Source organism: Antechinus flavipes, chromosome 4 (assembly GCF_016432865.1).
Source record: "Antechinus flavipes isolate AdamAnt ecotype Samford, QLD, Australia chromosome 4, AdamAnt_v2, whole genome shotgun sequence".
NCBI lineage: Eukaryota > Metazoa > Chordata > Mammalia > Dasyuromorphia > Dasyuridae > Antechinus > Antechinus flavipes.
The window spans coordinates 23,654,036-23,675,667 of NC_067401.1; the positions used below are offsets into that span (position 1 = coordinate 23,654,036).

Here is a 21,632-nt window from a genome sequence, read left to right on the forward strand (position 1 = left end):
ACCCCCAGTTCTGTGTCCTAGGTTTGTTCTGATTCTGTGTCCTAGGTCCTTCTCAGCTTGGTCTCCTCTGTCCCTCCCAGCTTTGTGCTCTGTGTCCTTCCTAGACTTTGTTCTAGGTCCCTCCCAGTTCTGTGTTAAGCAATTTTTTCTTCTTGGGCCTCAGTTTCCCTCTCTGTAAAAGGCCAGGGTCCCTTTGGACTCTAAGGCTACGCTCTTAAGATCTCTAAACTATGACACTCCGATTTAAGATGGGGACTCTTCCCCAGGGAGAGCATCCACTGCCGAGGACTTGTAGCCCTCTCCCCCCCTCCCACTCCCAGCTGCTGGTTTAGCCCCTCCCCGCGCCTTATCCCTCAGCATCTCTTCATCCCCCTCCCTCCTCCTGTCCCACTTGGTCCAGTTAGACTCCGGGCTGGGCTGCCTGAGGCCACGCCCCCCTCGGCGGGGCCAGCCAACCGGCGCCCGCGAATCAGCGCGGCCGAGACATCTCGGGGGCGGGGCGCAGCCAATCAGGGCGCGCCTGTGATTTCCATGGCAGCCGGGGCGGGCGGTAGCGGCGGCGGCGCGAGCTGCGGGCCGGAGTCGCTGCTGAGGCGGCGGCGAACGCGGAAGGGATCGTGTGCGCTGCGACGGCCGGGCCGGGCCGGGCTCGACTGCGCTGAGCTGTGTTGGGCCGGGCCGCCGGCGGCGGGGGCGGCGGCGACGAGCCGGGGGCCCCGAGTGCGGCGGCCGCTCGGCGGGCGGAGAGGAGGCGAGCGCGAAGCGCACGATGCAGATGCCGGCGCCAGGGGGCGGCCGCTCCGCGTCCAGCCCAGGTGAGGGGGCGGCGGCCCCGCTCTGTCAGCGTCCCGGCACCCCGGCCCCAGCTTGTTCTGCCTCTTCCGTGCTCCGGGGTCCCCTGCCCCTCCTGCGCAGCTCTGCCTCCGTTTGCGTCCTTGCACCCCGCCCCCAGCCTTGTCCTCACCCCCCTCCACCCCCCCATTCATCTGTGCTTCGGATCCCCCGTCTCCTAACCCCAGTCCAGTCTCTGTCCCTGCACCCCGCCCCCAGCCTTGTCTTCCTCCCCATCTGTGCTCCGGGATCCCCTGTCCCTTATGCTCAGCCTGGTCTCTGTCCCTGTACTCCGCCCTCATCCTTCTCAGCAACCCCCCCCTCTGTGTTTCGAGGTCCCCCATCCCCATTTCTGTCTCTGCATCCCTGCCCTTCACCCCCAGCCTTGTCTTCCCCCTTCTCTGTGCTCCGGGGTCCCCCTGCCTCTCATCCCCAGCCCTGTCTCTGTTTGCTTCCCTATACCCCGCCACCAGCCTTGTTCTCAGCCCCCCATTCATCTGTGCCCCGAGGTCTCTCTTTCCTCCTCCCCCCCCATCCCTGTCTTTGCGCCTCCCCCCCAGCCTTGTCTTCCTCCTTCTCTGTGCTCCGGGGTCCCCCTGCCTCTCATCCCCAGCCCTGTCTCTGTTTGCGTCCCTTACCCCACACTCAGTCTTGTCTTCCTCCTCTGGGCTTGGGAGTCCCCTTGCCCCTCTTCCCCATCCGCATCTCAGTCACTGCACCCGGCCTCCAGCCTTTTCCTGCCTATCTCTTGTTCCCCACAGTCTGTGCTCCGGAATCCCCCTGTTGCGTCCCTACACCCCGCCCCCGGCCCTGTCCGCTGACTTATCCCTTGCCTCCCTCTGTGCCCCGGGATTCACCCCCCTTTCTTACCGCTGCTTCTGCTTGTGCCCCTGCACTTTCGACCAGCCCTGTCCTCCCTATCTCCTCCTCTTCCCCGCCCCCTACTCTGTGCTACGGGCTTCCTCACCCTCATTTTGGGGTCTCCTTGCAGCCCTGTATCCTCAGCCTTCCTTCCTCCCCAGTGTGTGCTCTGGGTTCCCCTGCTCCTCATCCCAGTCCCCAGGCCTGTTCCTTATTTCCTCCCCTCTCAGCGCCTGAGGCGGGGTCTCTGCGGGCCCGGTCAGATTTGGGAGGGTTAAGTTCTGCCCATGTGTGCCCCCAAACCTGCCCACTCTCTGAACGTCCCCTTCCAGACATTCCCCTTCTCCTCTCACCTCCTTAGCTGTAGGAACATGCCCCTTATCCACTAGGACCCTTGGGATGGGAAGCCCACCCCCAGTCCAGTCCTGGACCTACTGCTTCCTGAGCTGCTCCCAGGTTCTTTCCCCCTCCACCTTCAGGCCAAGGCTTTTGCCTTTATCTTGCATTACGTCTGTGCCCTGTTCCCCTCCCTGGTTCTCTCCAGTTTCCCCTCCAGTGTCCTTCTCCAACCCATGCTCCAAGCCAGCCTCTGTCTGGTAGGCTCCACTACCCCCTTGCCCCATCCTTGAACATGCCAGGATATGCCCGTTACCCATTTCTATCCCTTGTCCCTGCCTCCGTCTCTGGTGCCTTATCACCTTCCTTCTTCCATCCTGGCCTGTGCTCTGCACCCTTCCCCATCCACCCCTGGACATGCCATCGTGCCATCCTCATCCTACTTCACCCCAGGCTCCGTCCTTCACCCCCTGGGGCTTCAGGCCTTGCTCCAAGACCCCTTTTCTGCTCTGAGACCCGAACCCCACTCCTCTCTCTCGCTCTGCCCAAGATGCCCATGTCCTTTATCTCCCAGCTGTGGCCCTCATTTCTATCTGGTCCCCACTTACTGGTTCCTGTACCCTGCTTTCTTGTCCTGTGCCTTGGGTCTCTCCTTTGCCCTGCCCTGTGTCCCAGGCTCTTCCCCAGGTCATACCCCTTCCCTCCTAGTTTGTGCCTGGCATCCCTTCTGACCTCTGGCTCAGTTCTTATCCCCAGATCTCTTTCCTCCCTATCAGGTTTCCTTTCAGGCACTAGGTCCTGACCCCGGTCTCTCTACAATAATTCTACTCCCCCACCTCTGCTCAGTATTCCTGTCCTCTCCTGGCTTCCACCCCTGATCCAGGGTGATACCTTCTATTCCCCACCCGCTCCCTGTACCCTCCTTCCCAGGCTCTGTCCATTCCCTCACTCTCCTCCTCCATGCTCGGTAGCCCTTCTCCAATTCAGGCTTCTCTTTCTCAGACATTTCTGCCCCTTGACACCTTGGTCATCCTAGCCATCATGATCAGCTCCTTCTTTCTGTCCTGCCACCTGGTTTCCTTATACCCTGGGCTGGCCCTTGCCTTCCCACTGCTTGTTTCCTTAGCTCCCTTTTCATCCTAATCGGCCTAGTCATTGTTCCATATTTCTGGCTCCCTAAATCCCCTCCATTCCTAGCTTTATATCATGTCCCATTCCACCCCCCAAGCTTTGCCCTCCATCCCCCCATCTGGCCTGGAGTTATAATTATAAAATTATCATCTTTCTTTTACATATCCTTGTCTCTGTCTCTTCCCTTTCCCAAGTTTTAGTTCACATTTCCCCTCCCTCTGCCTAACGTCTCTTTCCTTCCTTCCCAAGGCTGTGATCCCTTCTACTGTCTCTCTAACCCCTGCCCTCCTTCTGGTATTGGCTCCATAATCCTATCCATGATTCTAATCCGTGCCCACCTTTCCTTTCTCTGGGCCCCAGCAGCCCCTCTTCTCCCTCTATCTCAGGGTCTGCCCTCCATTTTCCTGGCTTCAAGGCACTGTCTAGCATCTTTTTCATCTGAGGCTATAACCTAGATGCCACTTTCCTTTACACATTATCCCTCTTCCATCCTAGACTCTGTCCCAAATCCTATTCCCCTTTCCTGAGTTCTGTATCTGCCCCCCTTATCATGACTGTTTCTAATCCTGCCCATCCCCTAGCCCTGCTTGTCTCCCCCGCTTTCTTCCTTATTGTGTTGGGCATTCCATCCCCTTCATACAGGAATATGCTTCTAATCCTCTAGTTTCCCCCGGATCCTGAGTTCTGCTTCCATTCTCCCTCCCACTTTAAGCTCTGGTCTGTATCTCTCCCTCTCCCAGTTTTGTTCCTCACTCCTGGGCAGATAGTCCATTTCTTCCCCACTCTTGGATCTTGGCTGATCTCTTCCCTTGCCTCTGAATGTTGCCTTTTCCCCATAAACCCTGAATCTTCCCTTTTCTTCCCCATCCCCATCCCAGAATAGAGGCATTATTTTCTGATAACGGCCTCACCTTCCCATCTTCCCCATCCCTTTAGCTTTCCCCCAACCAGGGTTTTCTTTTCTCCAGAGCTGATCTCTAGTATTCTTTCTCCAGAGGAGCTCCTCTCTTATTCCCATCTGCTTCTCATTGACTTCACTGTTGCTCTGTTATTCTTCCATCCTTTCTCCAACGTTTTCTATTTGACATCACGGTTTCTTTGTCTGTCTAGTAATCTTTTTCCTTGGATATGCCTCTAACCTCATCCCATCACATTTGCCCCTTATAAGGTTGAGGCTACTTTGCCTCCGGACTCCTTCCATTCCATCAACTTCTTTTGGCCTGGTCTGATTTGAGATGAGTTTTCCTATTTGCAGCCCAGATTGGTGGTGGATAAAACTGAACGTTAAGTGTTTTAGTAAATGAATGACACTGAAATAGGCAAGAGGTCTTGGGAGCCCTTGGTGATGATCAAAGGGTTAACTTCAAACTGTGACGGAGGAGAGTTTGTGCTGAGGTCTTTGGTTGCTGCATGTACTGTCTCATGCTTGTTGCTCTTCCAGTGCTTGCCACTTTGCAAAGGACCATGGGATACTGTTCCAGCTTTCAGGAAAGTTGGTGGTGTAACCACCATGTGCATTTCATTTGCCCAGAGTATTCATTGAATTTTGGGACAGAGAATTCCCATGAAGCCCCCCTTGCCCCTCAGACGAGCTATCCAGTTAAGACACCACTAGATGTACAAAGTGTTTTTTAGGCTTATTACATAGACAGAAAAGAGAGCATAAGGCTCCACTCACACCTCTGGGCCTCCAGAAATCAAGAACAGCTATGTTTGGAGGCATCCTATAACCGTTGTTGCCAAAAGGATTAAGCCTGCTTACTGGCCTTGCTTTGGGGGTACTAACATTTCCTCCTCTAAGCCAATGGTCATAGTGACAGAAGAATAGTGTTTGCCATCTCCCATCTCCCCCCACTCCTGGCATCTCCCATTCTTTCCTAGAAGGTGGAAAAAGGATACAGTATTGGATTAAAGTTAGTTGGGAAAAATCTAAGCTAAATGGCCTGTAAGTTTGTTTTCCAGAATTCTAGAAATTTAAGATTTATAGAGAGTGTGTGATCATTTAGTAAACATTGTAAAACATCTCTTGAATTCACAGCTCTGAAGGCTGATCAGCTGCTCCTTTCTGGGCTGCTTTGCAGGTCAGTATTCATACTTGTACTGTCAGTCTTGTTTTTAAAACCTGCTCAAACATTTTATGAAACAGCAAAGACTTTTAAAAAATTAAGATTATTTGGCACAGTACAAGTGCTGATTGATTTAAAGTTAAGGCTGTTACAGTACTAGGATCGGCTTTATTGAGGCCTTTACTTGTTAAAAATAAGTTGTTCTTTGATTTTCAACATTTGGGATTGGGTACTGTTTCCTTTTGCCTGTTAAAAGAATGAGCTCTTATGTTAGATTGTTAGGGTTAGAAATTTAAATAGGGTGTCTGTAACCAGTTGAAAAGTTCATTGTAAAAAAAAAAAAAAAGACTTGGCAAACATTGAGAACGAAGAGAGAGGCATGATGTAATTATTTCTTCCAAACCAGGAGATAAGTTGAAAAAGTGTACATGAAATATGAACAAAGCAATAGAATTTCATCAGTCTCACCAGAGCAGGCTGGTAGTGATTCAGGGATACTAGTTCTATTATTATCATCTCAAAGAATATGTATAATTTCTCTTGCTCTTGTTGTCATTGATGTAAAAACTTCTTAATCTCCCAAGGCTTTGATAGAAAAGATATTTTCTGTAGGGGTTCTCTTTCTTTCTGTCTGCATTTCTCAGCATGATCTCATAAGCTATTTCTCCCTTCAGTGGAGAAAAGGAAGCTATAAGCATCTCAGACTTTTGGGGTGCTGGAAGAGTAAAGGTGTAAGAAACACTGCCAAATATTTGGTGTAACCATTGGGTGCCTTTGATTTTAATCAGTAAATATTTATGAGCATCTGCTTTGGGCTTGGCACTTCACTAGGCACTGTGGGATATGGATGTAAAAAAGACTTTCCAAAGATTGAAATACTGTACAAATGGAAAATATGGTAATTTGATTCGGTCAAGTCAAAGTGATGTTTATCAGATATGATTTTCCCATAAAAACAATTTTATAGCAGGAGGTTATATTGCTCACCAAGGATTTGATGCCCAACTTTTTATAGGAATGATTGTCAGCAAACATCAATAAACTCAACATGTCCAAAAGAGAACTCATTATCACCCCCTCCCTCTAAGCCTTTCCCTCTTCTGCATTTCCTATTTAGTCAAAGATCCCACAATCCTTCTGGCATCCCAGGTCCACAACTTCAGCATTATCTTTGACTTTTCAATTTCTCTTACCCCTTTATCCAGTCAGTGACCAAATCTTTTCCTTTCTCCACAGCATTCATTGTACTTGTCTTCTCTTCGATCCTCCGGCTACCATCTTAGATCAGATCTAGATTTCTGTAATAACTGTCTAATTGGTTTTTCAGCCTTCTGTCTCTCTACTCCAATCCATCTTCCACTCAGTGATTTTCCTAACCATGTTCTATTTATTTGTTCTCCTATTCAGTCAATTTATATGACTTCTTATTAATTTTAGGATAGACTGGAATAGCATTTATTAAGCCTTTACTGTGTGCTTGCTGAGCATTGTGGATAAAAATAGAAAAGCAAGATCGTTTCTTCTCTTAAAGTGTTCACAATTTAATTGGAGAGGTAATACATAAGAAGTACTTCATAACAGATGAAAAGGTCGGGTTATACTTAAGGTCCAGAGGTCAAAGCAACAGAGAGGCTGGAAAAACTTCATGGGCTTTGGGGATCAGTAGAGAGGTTCCCAATCAGTGATGGTTAGGAAGGGGATACTGAGCCCAAGGGAGAGAGTGGAGTGCATGTTTGGCTCACTTCAGGCCAAGGTAGAGAAGGGTGATTTGGCATCCAGCCAAGAGTGTGAGCATACCTGAGGGAACCAGACAGTGCTTTTTGGGATGGGGAAGGGGAAGCATTCTTCAAGGCCCATTCCTGCTGCTTTGTTGGGCACCTGTTGATGGGTGTGGATGGCAGGATCTGAAAGAAAGGAAGCTCCCTGCCACCCTGTAGCATCAGCTGCCCCCTGGCAGAATCAAGTATACCTTTTCTGTGTGGCTTTAAAAGGCCTTCCCAGCCTGGCCCAGGCTTTTCCTGCTTGGTTATACATATTCCTCTTCTCACATTCTCCAGTAGTCAAGTTTAACCTTTTTCCCAGACTTTTGTACTGGATGCCCCCATTTCTGGAATATCCTTCATCCTTACTTAGCATCCCTTGTTTCCTTCCACACTCAACTCAACCACCATCTTTTAGGGTAAGCCTTTCTTGACCTCCCCTGACCAACTAATATTATCTTCCAATTACCTTGTGTGTGTGTGTGTGTGTGTGTGTGTGTGTGTGTGTGTAGTATATTCTTACGGATATTTGTTGTTTCTTTTCATTAGAAGATAATCACTTTGAGGGTTGTGATTTCCACTTTGTCTCCCCAACCCCTAGCATGTTGTTTAACTCAATTATAAGTGTTTAATAAATGCTTGTTGAATGACTGGCCAACTGTTCCTGCAGCTATAAGACATATGTTGACGTACTCTACGAGATACTAGTTTCTATGGTGTTTCTAAACAGGACAAAGCAGTAATGTCCCAATGTACTTAATATGATATGCCTTTTCTCACTTCTGCCTTGGGGATGTTGTATTTATCGTTAATATTGCAGCAGAAGGTGAATCAGCACTTTCATCCATTCAGAAAGGGTTCTCTGAGGAGATTTTGACAAGCACAATTAAAGAGACTTTGGGGAAAAAACTAGGTCCCATGATCAATGGTTGAAGTGTTGGAGCTGGAGTCAGGAAGGCCTTAATTCAACTCCTGCCTCAGAAATTTACTAGGTGGGTGGCCCTGAGCAAGTCACTTAACTTCTCACCCTCAGCTTCCTCATCTATAAAATAACTCACAAGAGTTGTGAGAATCAAAGGAGATGACATGTAAAATGCTTTGTGAACCTTAGAAGTACCATACTAATGTTATTTCTTATTTTTGGCTTTTTAAGAAACAGATCCAGGGATGTTTGTCCAGTTGTCTTCTTTTTCTTTTCCTTGAAGTAAGCACAGGCATTTATGATGCAAGTCGTTGGTTTTTCTGCAATTTGAAAGCAGGAATTTGTTTTGCTTTCTTGAATTGCTCTTTCAGAAACTCTGCTAACTTTACTTTTCCTCTAAGGTCCCCCATATTGCTTTACCAAATTAAGCCTGAAAACTTTCTCTGAATAGGGCCAGATTTGGAAGCAAATTAATTTTATTACTATGTTCATCGCCCAGTGATGATTTATTGAGGGTCTATTTTGATCCTGCCACCTGATGAACCATTGTCTTTCCTTCTCAGCCACAAATCCTGAGTGGCGATTTCTACCACTGGACTGAAGCCATCACTCAACTAGGGTGCTGATTGTTCCTTCTGTCAGTTATATATTCTATCAGACCTTATTTTGAATCCAAGGCAAGGTAGCATAAAGAAGGGAAAGGAAAAGGAAGGGAACAGGAATCTATTAAGCATCTACTGTGTGCCAGGCTCTGTTTTAAGCACTTCATAAATATTATTTTATTTGGTCCTTGCAACAATCTTTGGAGGTAAATGCTATTTTTATTCCCATTTTATAGTTGGGTGGAAATCCAGGCTGATTTAATAAGTGATTTAAACATAAACAATAACAACAAAAAACTAGATCAGAACTTATATATCTAAATATGTGTCATTCCTCTTGAAATTTTTATAAGAGGAGGCCATCTAGTTTTGGAACTTAGGCTTCTTTGTCCTTCAGAGTCCTAGGTTAGGAACTAGATGGGGATGTCAGTCTCCATCTTTGTAGTCGCTAGATACACTCCTTTGATCCATTGGCTTTGCCTATCTCCCTTCTTTTTCCCTCTGCCCCTATTCCTTTTGCATAGCAGGACTCTGCCCCTTTTGACCTAGAGACCTTCTCCTACACAACTCCAGGGATCCTAAATAAGACTGTTCAGGTGAGAGCAGGCTGAGGTGTGACTTGCTAGTTTGCTCCAAGTTTTGCCAGTTGTGTTGTCAACTATTAGGAACCTTCTCTGGCAATCACATATATGTGTCAACTCCTTACTCTTTCTGCTAGAGTTGTCATTACTTTATTGTGGACAAAAACTTTTGAGAATCAAGAGCCTAGACTAAGGATAGGGGTAGAAAGGGGGGAGTTTTTTAAAATTAAATTTTATTTTTTTAATAAAAGCTTTTTATTTTCAAAATACATGTAAAGATAGTTTTCAACATTCACACTTGCAAAACTTTATGTTCCAATTTTTTCTCCCTTTCTCCCACTCCCCTCTCCTAGGCAGCAAGTAGTCCAGTATAAGTTAAACGTTCAATTCTTCTGAACACATTTCCACATTTATCATGCTGCACAAGAAAAATCAGATCAAAAGGGAAAAATAATGAGAAAGAAAAAAGCAAGCAAATAACATTACAAAAAGGTGAAAATACTATGTTGTGATTCACATTCAGTCCCCACATCCTCTATTGAGACTTACCTGAATCTCATTGGTTGAAAAGTGTAAAGGGCTGAAACTCTTGAGTTCATGCACTGAGGTCGGACAATCGAGCACTTAAGGCTAAGTACCGATTGGACAATACTCTATTAGCATATGCTTGGAAAACGGCCCTTCCCACTATTCTGTGCTGTCTCAATAATTGGTGTATACAGAGAATTGTAGGAAGGAGTAGGGGTGGAGTAAGATTAGCCAGCGTACTTCTGGGTGGGAGACAAAGAAGGAAGGTCGTGGAGATTCTGCGTCCATCTAATTTACTACTACCTCTAAAGACCAAGAATAAAGACCAAGGACTTTTGCTTATCCTGACTCTGGCTGATTCTAAGGTATCCAGGGTGCTAACTTGGTCACCACAGAAAAGAACTAAGTCCATCATAGTTGATCATCACATAATCTTGTTGCTGTATACAGTGTTCTCTTGGTTCTACTCACTTCATGTAGAATCAATTACTGTAAGTCTCTCCAGGCCTCTCTGAAATCTTCCTGCAGCTTATTTCTTATAGAACAATAATATTCCATCACATTCCTATACCATAATTTATTCAGCCATTCTCCAATTGATGAGCATCCAGTCATTTTCTAGTTCCTTGCCACTACACAAAGGGCTGCCGCAAACGTTTTTGCACATGTGTTCCATTTTCCTTTTTTTATGATCTCTTTGGGATACAGGCCCAGTAGAGATACTGCAGGGTCAAAGGGGATGGCACAGTTTGATAGCCCTTTGGGTATAGTTCCAAATTTCTCTCCAGAGTGGTTGGATCCCATTTACAACTCCACCAACAAGGTATTAGTGAACCAGTTTTCCCACATCTCCTCCAACATTTATCATTATCTTTTCCTGCTATCTTAGCCTATCTGAGAGGTGTATAGTAGTATCTCAGTTGTTTTAAATTACATTTCTAATCAATGATGATTCAGAGCATTTTTTTCACATGATTAGAAATGGCTTTAATTTCTTTGAAAACTTTCTGCTCATATCCTTGGATCATTTATCAGTTGGAAAATGGCTTGTATTCTTATAAATTTGAGTCAATTCTCTACATATTTTAGAAATGAGGCCTTTTCAGAGCCCTTGGGTGTCAAAATTTCCCCCAGTTTTCTGCTTCCCTTCTAACCTTGACTGCATTTGTTTTGTTTGTACAAAATCTTTTTAATTTAATCTAATCAGAATTATCCATTTTGCATTTCATAATGTTGTCTAATCTTCTTTGGCCACAGATTACTTCCTTCTCCATAGATCTGAGAGATAGATTGTCCTTTGTTCTCCTAATTTACTTATAGGATCACCCTGTATGTCTAAATCGTGAACCCATTTTGACCTTATCTTAGTATATATAGAGTGTTAGGTGTTGGTCAGTGCCTGGCTTCTGCCAGCAATTTTTGTCAAAGAGTAAATTCTTATCAGAAAGGGGGAGTCTTGAGAAGTAGACTGGGTGGACTCAGACATTCTTATCAATTCTGCTTCTTTGCTTTCTGTCATATAGGTGTGATCCCAAGTGAAAATGGCTAGAAGTTGAATGAGGCAAGTGGAGGAATAGCTTTATGATTAATAAAATTCAATTTCACAAGCTTATATTAAGCACCTACTATGTGTAAGGTAGCAGTTGTATGGTATAGTATATGGAAAGCTGGTTTTAGAATCAAAGTTCAATACTTCCTAATACTAACCAGCTTCTTAGCCCCCTAGGGCAGCCTTGGAGAATGGACAATTTATTCAACAGAACAGTTACAGATTTGTTTTGTTAGAGGATATTTTCTCTCTAGTAGTTCCTTACATCACTGAAATCTCAGATTTTGTTTAAAAAATATGTAAGACATCACGTTAGGTTCCAGAGATACAATGACAGAAATGAAATAATTTCTGTGCTCAATGAACTTAGATTCTTCTATAATGCATACCGTGGATAAATACTAAGTATGTATAATACTTTGAAAGAGTGAGAAAAATGTCAATAACTGGGGGAGGAGGGAAGGAGAGAAAGACCCTTTGTTTGAATTGTGCTTTGCAGGAAGCTGGGGATGGTACAAGGTCGAGATGAGAAGAGAGTACAAATATGGAGACCATTTCTGCAAAGGCTCTGAGAGGAGCTGGGATTCCTTGTACAAGGAATATCTAACAGTTTGGTTAGATTGGTGTGTGAATGAAGAGAAGTAGGAGGAGGCCTCATTTTGGAGGGCTTTAAATGTCAGGCAAAGGATTTTATATTTTATTCTAGATACAAGTGGGAGCCATTGGTGATTTCTGTGACAAAGTCAGATCTCTGTTTTAAGAATATTTGTTTGGGAGCTGTGTGGAGAATTGGTCGGGGAGAGAAAAAATTAGAGGCAAAGCCAGGGGTTAATAGATTATTGCAGTAATCAAGGCAACAGCTGATGAGGTTCTGATCCAGAGCCAGGTTGTGGGAGTAGATAGAAATAAATGCTTATGAAATGTTGTGGAAGAAGGCTTGACAGAATTAGGAAACATTGGATATTAAAGTTGAGTGAAAGGGACGAATCATGGTTGACCAAAGTTGTGAATCTGAATAACCTGGGGGTTAGGTGTTACTATGAGACAGAAATATGGAAAGGGGATGAGATTGGGAAAAAATGTTTCATTTTGCTATGTAGAGGACATCCAGTTGGATGTACTTCTGGAGTTCAAGATTGAGATTAAGTTCCCAGTAGATCGGATAGATCATAAAATTATGGGAGTTCAGAGGAGGCAGTGATCTGGAGTTGAATTAAACCTTGAATGATGAGTGAGATGTAAGTCCTAAGAGGGGAGATGGCTTTCCAACTAATTAGCAAAGTTTTGCAATTGAGTGGCACATACTTGCAGAGAACAATACTAGATAAATAAAAGGCATTAAAAACAAGTGACTCAGACCATTCTACTAAGTCTCAAATATTCTGTAAACTGGAAGGCACCAGAGAATAATTACAGAGTAAAATATGTCAAATAATACAGTATAAGAACAGAAATATTGAAGGATACAGACAAAATTCTGATTTGAATTGGGATAACTGAGGCAGACGAACATTATCTAGTCTGTAAGGGGAAGGAATGTATATGTTCCAGATGAAAGGATTGCCTGAACAAAAGCCGCTGGGATATATGAATATGTAATGATTGTGAATATCACTGGGAGTATGGAAAATGAATTTCAAATTGTCACATAAGCAACATATCAATATGTGGTTATTGAATTGAGCTGAATATGGATTTTGAGTTTAAGTTATGAAATTATAGCCATTTCCAATTTAATTGGAAAGGTAGGGGAAACTTAATACCTTTCTTACTTGATTCCCTGAACTTCCTGCACACAAATAAATGATGTGCATGTTTATATGCTTTTTGTAAATCCCTGAAAAATTCGCCCTAAAATTGTGATCCCATTTGACGTTTTCTTGCCAAAGATAATAGTTTGCCATTCCCTTCTCCAGTTCATTTTATAGATGAGGAAACTGAGGCAGACAAGGTTAAGTGACTTTCCCACAATCACACAGCTAGCAAGTGTCTAAAGCCAGATTTGAACTCAGGGAGATGTCTTTCTGAGTTCAGAGTGCTATCCATTGAGCCACTTCACTGCCTCAGGGCAAATAATTATACACGATAACTCATGTCTTTTTTTCCACTGAAAAAGTTTTGAAAACATTTCTTTCAATTAAAACAAAAATGTTTTATTCATTTTATTGTTTTGTTTCTTTTTTGCTTTCATTTTCATTTGTTTTGCTAACAGCATGATATTGGACTCTTATTTGATGAAAGCCAAATTTGGGAGTGAAATGTTATTTGGACCAATATGGTGAAAGACTGCCTTAAGCACCATTCTGCTTTTTTAGTCATTACCATCCACCAAGTCATTAACTGGTCTTATGAAAACAATATCAAGTGAAAGACAATGTTTCTATAGAATTGAGTATCCCTGTACCCCCAGATTCATTATTCAGATGCAGAGCTGCTCTGTTGAGATAAAAACGCCCTTTGATTTCTGAACATCACTAGCAGAGTTGTGAGAACTGGAGAGAAGCTCTATCCACTTCCTGTTTTAGTATTGGCCAAGATGAAAGTTTAAGAAAATGTTGGTCACTTGGGCATTTCAGTGTCTTAGCAGGGGTCCTCAAACTTTTAAAATAGGGGGCCAGTTCACTGTCCCTCAGACTATTGAAGGGCCGGACTATAGTAAAAACAAAAACTTTGTTTTATGGGCCTTTAAATAAAGAAACTTCATAGCCCTGGGGGAGAGGGATAAACGTCCTCAGCTGCTGCATCTGGCCCACTGGTCGTAGTTTGAGGACCCCTGTTAAGGAAAACGAGAAGCTCTGTTGGCATTGGGCTCATGGACCTGTGGGAATCTGGCGACTTGTCCAAAGCTACTCTGAGCTGGATAGTGGCTGGGTCTGCTTGGGGGGAATTGAGGGGAAGGACAGGGACCTAAGAGAACATGGTTTGTGTATGGGGATTCCTGATGATCCAACTCATTTGACATTTGAAGATAAGAATAGCATATGTAAGAGGAAACTGTGTGTGTGTGTGTGTGTGTGTGTGTGTGTGTGTGTGTGTGTGTGTGTGTGAAAGAGAGAGAGAGAGAGAGAGAGATCAAATGCAGAAGTTTAACAGTGTTATACACTTCAATGGTGTATGCAGAGGAAATAGAGAAATAGAAGATATGATTCTCAAAAAAAGTTACGATCTAGAAATTTATAGATGTAGTGAACTTGTAACACTTATTGTCACTAGTCTGGAAGTGAATCAAAAACTAAAGTCAATGACATATTTATAGTTTAAGGTACTGTAAGACTCTGAGGTTACAAAGGCCAAATGAAACAATCCCTGCCCTCAAGGAGCTTATGTTCTAGATAGGTAACTATAATACAGAGTTGGGTGTTAAGAGCACAAGAAGAGGTCTCTGCAGCATTCCAGGAAAATTTGGGGAAGGAGACTCTTCTGGAAGAATTAGGGAAGTTGTTTTGAATGTAACTGGGGAGAAAAATTAAATAAATAGATAAAGTTTAAAAAAAGAATTAGGGAAATTTTCACAAAAGGGTTCTGCCTCTGCATTATCTCAGACAAATTATTTAAGCCAGCTTCCCTTCCCAGAAGGCCATTCCATTTAATAAATACTTTTTGATTTTAAGAGAAAAAAAGCTGAATCAACACATTAAAAATGTCCAAAAATACATGCAATGTATCTTATCCACAGACTTCTAGCCTCTGTAAAGGAGTGTTTGGGGATATTCTCTATGTCTTTGGAGCCTCGCTTCTTTTTTGTTAAATTTACAACATTCATTATTAATTATTTTATATTTGTTGTCTTGATTCACACTATTGGATTCACTGTGTATATTTTTTTGGCTCTTTATTCCCTGTTTATTGTGACTAATCTTTTCATGTTTTTCTGTATTTACATTGTCATTTTTTAAAGCACAGTGATATTCCACTACATTCATGTACCACATTGTGTTTATACCCGAATTGTTGGCATCCACTTTTTTCCCCCAATTCTTTGCTACTACAAATTCTAGCATTTGTGATGCTAGTAAAATTTTGGTGTATATATAGGAACTTTCTTATCATCAGTGACTTCCTTGAGATATAAGCCCAGTAATGAAATCTCTGTGTTAAAGAGTAGGGACGTTTTATTTCTTTCTTTCTTTCTTTTTTTTTTTTTTTTTGGTCAGGAATTGGGTTTAAGTGACTTGCCTGGGTTCACACAGCAAGGAATTGTTAAGTACCTGAGGATGAATTTGAACTCGGGTCCTCCTGACTCCAGGGCTGGTGCTCTATCTTGCTGCCCCAAGAGAGGCACTTAAATTTTAGACACTTAAATTGCCTGCTTTTAAATTGCCTTCCAGAATGGTTATATTAAATCAGAACTCTACCAACAATGCACTAGTGTACTGAGTCTCATTACTCCTTCCCCCCAAACACTGACTCTTCTCTTTTTTCTTCTTTGAAAATTGACAGGGCACAAGGTGAAACCTCAGGGTTTGATTCACTTGTCTTTTATTATTAGTGATTTGGAGCACTCTTTCATCTGATCATGAATTGTCTGAAATTCTGCTTTTGAGAACTTTATTCGTATCACTTAGCTATTGGGGAATGGCTTTTGGAAATGAATAGATAGGGAGGTGTTTTGTTGTTATTCAGTCATTTCCAGTTGTGTTTGACTCTTGATGACCACACACAAGGATCCTGAAGTGGTTTGTCATTTCTTTCTTCTGGTCATTTCACAGATGAGGAAACTGAGATAAAGAGGTTAAGTGACTTGCCCAGGATCTCACAAATAGTGAATGTCTAAGGCTGTAGCTGAACTCAGGAAGATGTCTTAACTCCAGGCCCAGGACTCTATAAACTGTACCACTTCCCTACCACAGAGCTAGCTAGCTAGAGAGGGATGGATGGATGTAGAAATATTATACATATATCCATATGTATGCAAATATATACATGTACAAATATATGTATGTAGAAAGCTACATATACATCAAAGGCTGCATATCTAACCTATATCTATTTGTATGCACACACACTGAGGGCCGTTGTTTATATGTCTTCTATGTCTAGCCTTTATCAGAGAAATTAGATAACAAGACTTTTTTTCTTTTATCACCTGATTATTTTTCTTCTCATCCTAGGTGTATCAATTTTGTTTTTCAAGAAGCCCTTTAGTTACATGTAATCAGCTTTCCTATTATATTTCATAATTGCTTCTGTCTCTTGTTGGTTAAGGATACATATAAGTACTTAATAGCTGTGAAAAATATATATTTATATATAATCTGCTTTTTTTTTTAAATGTTAAGAGCTTTAATCATATCCATTTCAAACTTGTTATATTTGAGTATAAGATATGATTCTAATCTTGATTTCTGCCAGACTATTTTCCAGTTTTCCTAGCAGTTTTTTTAAAATAGGGAATTATATCCAAAAGAAGTTGTGTTTGCCATTAAAAAAAAAAACCAGTGGATCATTTAGTTCCATTGTTTCTGACTTGCCCTTGTCTAGTCTGCTCAACTGAGATACTTATTTTTTTATTTTGATGACTGCTACATTAGAATATAGATTACATTTGTTTTTCCAAATGAATTTTGCATTATTCTGAATTCTTTAAGTATTTTTGATAGTTTGATTGTTATAGAATTAAATTTGTAAATTAATTTTGATAGTATTAGAATTTTTATTATATTGCTATGACCCAGTCATGAGCACTGAATATTCTACTAGCTGTTTAGTTTGGGTTTTAAAAAAATACATATATATATATATATTTTTTTTTCCTCAATTACACATTAAAATAATTTAAAAACTTTAAAAAAAGTTTTCATTTTCAAATTCTATCCCTCCATTCCTCCCCTCCCCGTCCCTGAGATGGTAAGCAATCAGATATAGCTTATACATTTGTAGTTCTGGAAATCATTTTCCGTATTAGTAATTTTCTAGAAGACTCAAATAAAAGAAAAAAGAATGAAAGTGAAAAATAGTATGCTTCAGTCTATATTCAAATAATATCAGTTCTTTCTCTAGAAGTGAATAATATGCTTCATTATTGGCCCTTTGAGATTGTCTTAGATCATTGCTTTACTGAGAATAGCTAAGTCATTTATAGTTCTTCATTGAATAACATTTCTGTTACTGAGTAAAATGTTCTCCTGCTTTTGTTCACTTCACTATGCATCAGTTCATGTAAGTCTTTCCAAAATTTTATGACAGTATCCTGGTTTTCATTGCTTATAAAACACTAGTATTCCATTATAATCATATAGCACACTTGTTTAGTCATTTCTCAATTGATGGGCATCCCTTTGATTTCCAGTTCTTAGCCACTAGAAAAATGCCCAATATCTGCTCTAAAAATTTTTATACAAATTGGTCCCTTTCATATTTTTTGGATGTCTTTGGGATATGTATCCAGCAATTGTATTGCTGTATCAAAAAGTACCCACAGTTTTATAACCTAATGGGCATAATTTCAAATTGTTCTCCAGAATGGTTGGATCAGTTTGGCGCAGTTCACAATTTCACCAACAGTGCCTTAGAGTCCCAGCTTTCTCACATTCTTTCTGATATCCAACTTATCCCTTTTTTTAGTCATATTGTCTAGTTTGATAGGTGTGAGGTAGTACCTCAGAGTTGTTTTAATTTGCACTAGCTAATTAAAGTGGTTTAGAACATATTTTGATATGATTACAAATAACTCTAATTTTGTTGAAAATTGCCTATTTATATCCTTTGACTGTCTATTGGGGAATGATTTGTATCTTTATAAATTGGTTCAGCTCTATATACATTTCAGAAATGAAGCTGTATGATTTACATGGACTGATGCTGGGCAAAAACAAGCAGAACCAAGAACACATTGTACACAATAATAGCAAAAATGTGTGATGATCAACTATAAATAATTGGTTCTTCTCCATGATTCAGTGATTCAAAGGAATCCCAATAGATTTGGACAGAAAATACCATCTGTATCCAAAAGAAAACTAAGGAGACAGAATTTAAATCAACATATGCTATGTTCACTTCTTTTTTCCGTTTTGTTTTTGTTTTTTTTAATGTCTCCCATGGTTTTTCCCTTTTGCTCTGATTTTTCTCTCCCAACATAATTCATAAAGCATTGTGTATTAAAACAAACAAACAAAAGAAATGAGGCTCTATCAGAGATACTTGTTGCAGAATCCACCTCCAGCTCCCGTTTTCTGCTTTCCTTTTAATTTTGGTTGCATTGGTTTTGTTTGTGCAAAACCTTTTAAGTGTTATTCAATTAAAATTATCTATTTTACATTTTGTAATGCTCTCTATATTTTCTTCAGTCCTAAATTCTTCTCTTGTCTATAAATTTGAAAGATAAATTATTTCATGCTCTTTTAATTTGTTTATGATATCACCCTTTATTTACCTTTATGTGTAAATCATATACTCATTTTGACCTTACCTTGGTAAATTCTGTGAGATCTTGGTCTTCTCTACTTAGTTTCTGCCATAATGTGTTCAGATTTTCCCAGGAGTTTTTGTCACATAATGAGTTTTTGTTTCAAAAATTTGGATCTTTGGCTTTAACATATACTAGATCACTATAATCATTTGCTATAGTGCAGTTTGTGCTTAATCGATTAGCTGATCCACCTTCCGTTTCTTAGCCAGTATCAAATTGTTTGGTTGATTACTGCTTTATAATACAATTTGAGATCTGGTATGACTAGATCATCATCTCTTTTGCATTTTTTTTATTGCTTCTCTTGATATCCTTGATCTTTTGATCTTCCAGAAGAATTTTGTTACTGTTTTTTTCTAGCTCTATAAAATATTTTTTGGTTGATATGGTACTGAATAGATTAATTTGGGTAGGATTGGCATTTTTATTATATTGGTTTGCTTACCCATGAGAAATGAATATTTTTCCAATTGTTTATCTGACTTTGTCTGAAAAGTATTTTATACTTGTGTTCCTAGCTTTGTAGGGAGATAAGACTCTCAAGTATTATGTATTGTCTACAGTTATTTTTAATGAAATTTCTCTTTCTATTTCTTCCTGCTGGAGTTTGTTGGTAACATACAGAAATGCTGATGATTTATGTGGATTTATTTTGTATACTGCGGCTTTGCTAAAGTTGTTAACATTTTCAATTAGTTTTTTAGTTGATTCTCTAGGATTTTCTAATTATAACATTATCATCTGCAGAGAGTGAGAGTTTTGTTTCTTCATTGCCTATTTTAATTCCTTTAATTTTGTTTTCTTCTCTTATTGCTATAAGCTAACATTTCTAGTACAATATTAAATAATAAAGTAATAACAGGCATCTTTGCTTCACCTTTGATTGTACTGGGAATATTTTTAACTTATCTGTATTACATATAGTGCTTGCTAATGGTTTTAGCTAAATATTACTTATTTTAAATTAAGCTCCATTTATTTCTATGCTCTCTAATGTTTTTAATAGGATTGGGTACTATATGTTGTCAAAAGCTTTTTCTGCATCTATTGAGATAATATGATTTCTGTTAATTTTGTTGTTGATATAAATTTTGCTGATAGTTTTTCTAATATTGAGATAGTCCTGCATTCTTGGTATAAATTTCACCTGGTTATGGTATATAAACCTTGTGATATATTACTATAATTTCTTTGCTAGTATTTAATTTTTTTGCATCAATATTCAATAAAGAAATTGGTCTATAATTTTCTTCCTTTTGACTCTTTCTGGTTTGGATATCAGCATCATATTTGTGTCATAAAAAGAATTTGGGAAGACTTTTTTGTCTCTTTTTTCAAATAGATTATATAATATTCGAATTAATTGTTCTTTAAATGTTTGATGGAATTTGGTCGTGGATCCATTTGGCCCTGGGGATTTTTCTTAGGAAGTTCATTGATGGCTTGTTCAATTTATTTTTCTAAGATTGGGTTATTAAGTATTTTATTTTTTCTTTTAATCTAGGTAATTTATATTTTTATTTAGAGTGCCAAATTTATAGACATATGATTGCGCAAAAGAGCTCCTAATGTATCTTAATTTCTTCTTCATTGGTGGTGAATTCAATTCTTTCATTTTTGATAACTAGTAATTTTATTTTCTTCTTTTCTATTTTTAAGTCACATTAACCAATAGTTTATCTTTTTTATTGTTCCCTCCCATAAAATTTAGTTTTTAGTTTTATTTTTAGTTCAGTAGTTTTCTTTCAATTTTATTAATTTCGCCTTTGATTTTCAGGATTTTCAATTTGGTCTTTAATTGGGAATTTTTAATCTGTTCTTTTTCTATGTTTTTGTATTGTATGCCCAATTGTTGATCTGCCATTTCTCTATTTTATTGCTGTAAACAATTAGAGACAGAAAATTTCCCCTAAGAATTGCTTTGGCTGCATCTCATAAATTTTGGTATGTCATCTCATTATTGTTATGTTCTTTAATGAAATTACAATTTCTATGATTTATTCTTTGATCCACTTATTTTATATGATTAGATTATTTAATTTCTTTTTTTAATCCTCTTTTTCCATTGTCCATCATTGAATGTAATTTTTCTTGCATTATGATCTTAAAAGAATACATTTACCATTTCTGCTTTTCTGCATCTGGTTGGGAGGTTTTTGTCCTAATATGTGTCAGTTTTTTGGTAGTATATGAGCCATATATTGCTCAGAAAAAGGTATATTTCTTTCTATTCCCATTCAGTTTTCTCTAGAAATCTATCATATCTAACTTTTCCAGAATTTTATTCACCTCATTTTCTTTCTTATTTATTTTTTAGTTAGATAATCTGTCTCTGAGAGGGGAAAAGTTGAGATCCCTTATTAGTATAGTTTTATTATCTCTTTCCTCCTGTAACTCATTCAACTATTCCTTCAAGAATATAGATACTATACCATTGGATACATATATTTTTAGCATTAATATGACTTCATTGTCTGTGGTACCTTTTAGGAAGATATAGTTTTCATTCCTTATCTTTTTTTAATTAGATCTATTTTTGCTTTTGCTTTATCTGAGAACATGCTTGCTAGCTCTGCTTTCTTTGCTTCAGCTGAAGCATAATGTCTGCTTCAGCCCCTTACCATTACGCTGTGTGTATCTCTGTTTCAAGTGTGTTTCATGTAAATAACATATTGTAGAATTCTGGTTTTTATCCAATTCTGCTATCCAGTTCTGTTTTATGGGATGAGTTTATCCTATTCAAATTTATATATATTTATATAAATTTTATCCCATTTATATTCATTTATATATGAATATCCCATTCATATATATTTATAGTTATGATAACTAACTATATTTCCCTCCATGCTAAAACTTACCTCCTCAACCCTTTCCCTCCTTAGAAGTGTTTTATTTCTAATCACTACCTTCTCTAGTCTACCTCCCATTTGTTAGTCTTACCTCCCCCTTCTATTATCTCTGCCCCTTTTTATGTCCTTTTAGGACATAAAAGATAGATTTCTCCATCCAATTGAATTGTCCATGTTATTCCCTTTGCCAGACATCTTCCCC

The 21,632-nt window shown here is 40.0% G+C and overlaps 1 protein-coding gene across 3 annotated transcripts in view; it reads left to right on the plus strand.

Annotated features, from left to right (window-relative positions):
• The first annotated feature begins 697 nt into the window (after nucleotides 1-697).
• The window catches only part of TPST1 (tyrosylprotein sulfotransferase 1), a 117,409-nt gene continuing 96,474 nt past the window's right edge, over nucleotides 698-21,632 (plus strand). For 2 of the 3 annotated variants that reach the window (XM_051992035.1, XM_051992033.1), the window contains exon 1: nucleotides 698-815. The gene's annotated coding sequence lies outside the window, so the exon portion shown is untranslated. Of the gene's footprint in view, nucleotides 816-5,197; nucleotides 5,241-21,632 lie in introns of all 3 variants that reach the window. The other variant, XM_051992034.1, reaches the window with a different exon arrangement.